Here is a 3,600-nt window from a genome sequence, read left to right as displayed (position 1 = left end):
AAGCACAGCATTGAGGTGCTTCAAGGATACATAACTGAACAGGAAACTGAAAAGGAAAACCACTGATAGGAAGAGCATTTTCGGGAGGTTTGCATGGCATCCAGCTGGTGTTGCAAGCTGCAAAACTGGTGCCTATGCTGGACCATTCTGTAATAGTGTAATAAATGTTGCTTTCAATGAGAGTCCAATGTTCTCCCACCATACCTGGACATGTGAAATATAAGTGACAGTTGGTGCTGTCCTTTGGGCTTCCCGGATGCTGGTGTCCAAGTCAGTCTGGAGCACAAGCAGCACCACACAGGCAGGAAAGCTGAGGGCAGGCACTGTCAAAGCAGCCTGGTTACGAGTCATAATTTCAAAGTTCGTTTTATAAGAGGTGACAATCTCCAGCCTCTCTGAAGAGCTCCCCAGCTCACAGCTGCTGTCTCAATTCCAGAGGCTCCTTCCAAACAGGTTCCTTGTTCGGGAAGATCAAAGGCCATTGCCTTGTACAGGAAACTGTACAAGTCTGCAGAGCTCTCCTGAATATCCTGATGTAACTCAGTGTATTTCTCCAGTATAGGTGAAAACACCTGTTCTCCCGAGAAAAAACAATAGATGATAATCAGGAATGCCTTCTGTAGTTCCTAGACACCTAAACTATATATAGAATGTATATACGTATATATGTATATCCACATATGTGTGTGTGTATATGTGTGTGTGTGTATTTATTATATATACATATATCATGACAGAGCACTTGTGTAGAACAACACACTCCCCACACAACCGCAGGAACTGTGTTTTTGTAGGTCTGTGCTGTGCATGGTTCATTTGTACCAGCTGATAAGTGTTTCTTTCTAAATGCAACAGCAGTCTCCTTCTTTCAGGATCCCAAAAGCCCCAGAGAAGCCAACCAAATCCCTGCTGGCATGAACTCAGTGATGAGTCCATTCAGTGGACTCCGGCACCCTGCTGGATCCATGGCAGTGGGAGCCCGGCACAAGCCCCCTGCCCAGCGCAGCCTGGGGGCGGCTCAGGCCTCCCTGGAGAGCCCCAGCCCAGCAGGGAACAGCCCTGCAAGGCCAGCGCGTTCCTGGCCTGTCGTCTCCAGAGACAGAAGTGGCCTCACCAGCCATCTCACAGCCGTGCTGCTGCTGCTCAGGCTGACGTGACTTCACAGCTGCTTTGCTGATGCCCTTCCTGCTGCTGGCCTATCCGGGACTCAGCAGAAGTGACCTCACAGTCTACACTGAAGCCATAAACCTGCTTCAGGCCTATCAGCAGCAGAGACAAAGGTGACTTTACATGAACCGACAGCAACCAACAGCGTGCTGATGGCATATCATCTACAGAGAAGGATGTGACCTCCCAATCAGCATCAGAGCCATTTCCCCACTTTGGACGGATCAGGTACTGAAGCAGCAGTCACCTCAGAGTCAACATCCAAGTACGTTCCTGCTACTTGCCTATCGGGTGCTCAGGCAGAAGTGACCTCACAATACATTTTATAGCCATGTTCCTGCTGTTGGTCTATAAGCTGCTCATATTGGAATGACATCACAGCCACTTTGCTGACCCTGTGCCTGCCAGTGGCCTGTCAATTCTTTAGGCATGAGTGACCTTACAAACAACGACGCCATTAACCTGCTTCTGGCCTAACAGCAGCACAGGCAGAGGTGACTTCACAAGAACCTACACCAACCAAGAGCCTGCTGATGGCCTATCGGGTCCTGAGGCAGAAGTGACCTCACAGTCAGCACTGAAGCCATGAGCCTGGTTCTTGTCTATCAGGTACTGAAGTAGCACTGGCCTTACAGGCCCATATCTGAGTCATGTGCTTGCTGCTGGACAGTCATTTTCTCACACAGAAGTGACCCTGTCATTGGCTCCCAGGAACATGGGGAAGGTTGTTCTCCAGGATTTTCTTGCTCCTGCAGGGGCTTCCCAGGAGCTGGGGGAGGGCCTACGAGGTAGCAGTGCCCTGGCCCCAGGCACACATCAGCACCTTCCCCTCATGAGCCGTGGGACCTGTCCCTCTTCCCCCCAGTCCTCTGAGTGGCCAGCTTCTCTCCAACAGGGTGACAAGAGCCTGAGGTCTCCTTGCCCACCCAGAGAGCATGCTCCTGATGGACTCCCAGAAGCACTGCCGTCTGCTTGTCCAAAAACGCCTGGCCCAGGAATTGTGTGCAGGGGGTTATCCCAGCGCCAGGCAGTGCAGTGCCATGAGGATCCCGCCAGGCCTGTTCTTCCAGCACTTCCTCAAACAACATGCTTGGGAGGAACAGGAAGGACCAGGTCCCACCTGTGCCCATCCAGCCGGCTGCAGGCAGCACCCTGGGGACTTGGTTTAGTTCAGCACAACACAATTCTGAGTGCAGCGGCAGGGCTGGCAGTCACTGGTGCCTTCCCCACCACTCCAGGAGCTGAGACTGCTCCCCAGTGCTGAGGAGCTACCAAGAAAGTTGGAGATGCCCAGAGAAAGGCAGGGAAATACTGCAGGTCTTGTTCAGGCCAGATGTTACGGGATCTGCTTCTGGGGGTGTTTCAGTGGTGGCCGTGATGTGACTGAGGTCCCTTGTGAGCCACACATGGGAGGCATCCCGTAGTCTTCGGCCACCCAGCACTTTAAGGTCCCAGGCTGAAATCTTTGCTTGAGTGCCCAGCAACTGCCCCTTGGCTGGAAGGGGTCTCTCAAATCCTGCTGCCCTCCATCCCACTTCCCACCAGGGGTGTCAGGAAAAGACCCTCCTTCTCCCAGGTGCTGCTGATCATGAAAGAAATGGCCTTCCCAGAGAGGGGGTGGATCCACCTGTATTTGGAGGTGTTTCCTGGTGGGACTCCTGGCCTGAATTCACCCTCTTTTGATTCATTTCTTCTTTCTTCCTCCACCTCTCCCACAGAAATTTACCTTACTCTGTGAGGTGTGTCAGGAGCTCATGGCATGAGCAGAGGAGGCCGTATCCAGCCCCGTGGCTCAGGGCTTGGGATCCTTGGCACCTCGGGAGGGTCACTGCCACTTGACTTTTCCAGGTCTTCCCTGTGAGGTCTCACGTATACACTTGCTTTTTCAGTGGACTCCCCAGGCTGCCCAGATTATCAGCGTGGCATTTCCCTGGACTCAGTTCTTGCTCCATAGTCCTGATCTATTATGCAAGGGGAAAAATGGAGTTCAGGGCAGACTGAGGTGGGACCGGATGAAGTATCACTGAAGAGCAGAGAAAGCATCAGTTTATAGCCACCCCCAGGACATTCAGTCCTAATCTTTTCTCTTTCAGAGCCAACTCAGGCTTCACCCTGCAGCTAATGAAGACAATGGAAAGCCAATGCAGCCCTCATGGGTGTGCTTGAGCATGACTTCTAATGCTTTAACTAAAGAGTTAGACTAGCAAAAACATGTTCTATCACATAAAAAACATAATCAGGGCTGTGATATCAGAGGTTGAGTAAATCAGAAGTCCCCCTGGAGCTCTTCCCCCATGAGCAAATCTGGGCACATCTGGCTTCAGCCACTTGGCTTTTCTTTTTTTGTTTCTTTGCTTTAAAATGTTTGCAGTACCTGGGCACAACATTGATCATACCGCTCTCTCCAAGACTGATATTCTTCTGGTTCTTCCC

Source organism: Apteryx mantelli, chromosome 11, assembly GCF_036417845.1.
Source record: "Apteryx mantelli isolate bAptMan1 chromosome 11, bAptMan1.hap1, whole genome shotgun sequence".
Classification (NCBI taxonomy): Eukaryota; Metazoa; Chordata; class Aves; order Apterygiformes; family Apterygidae; genus Apteryx; species Apteryx mantelli.
This window is presented reverse-complemented; position numbering follows the sequence as displayed.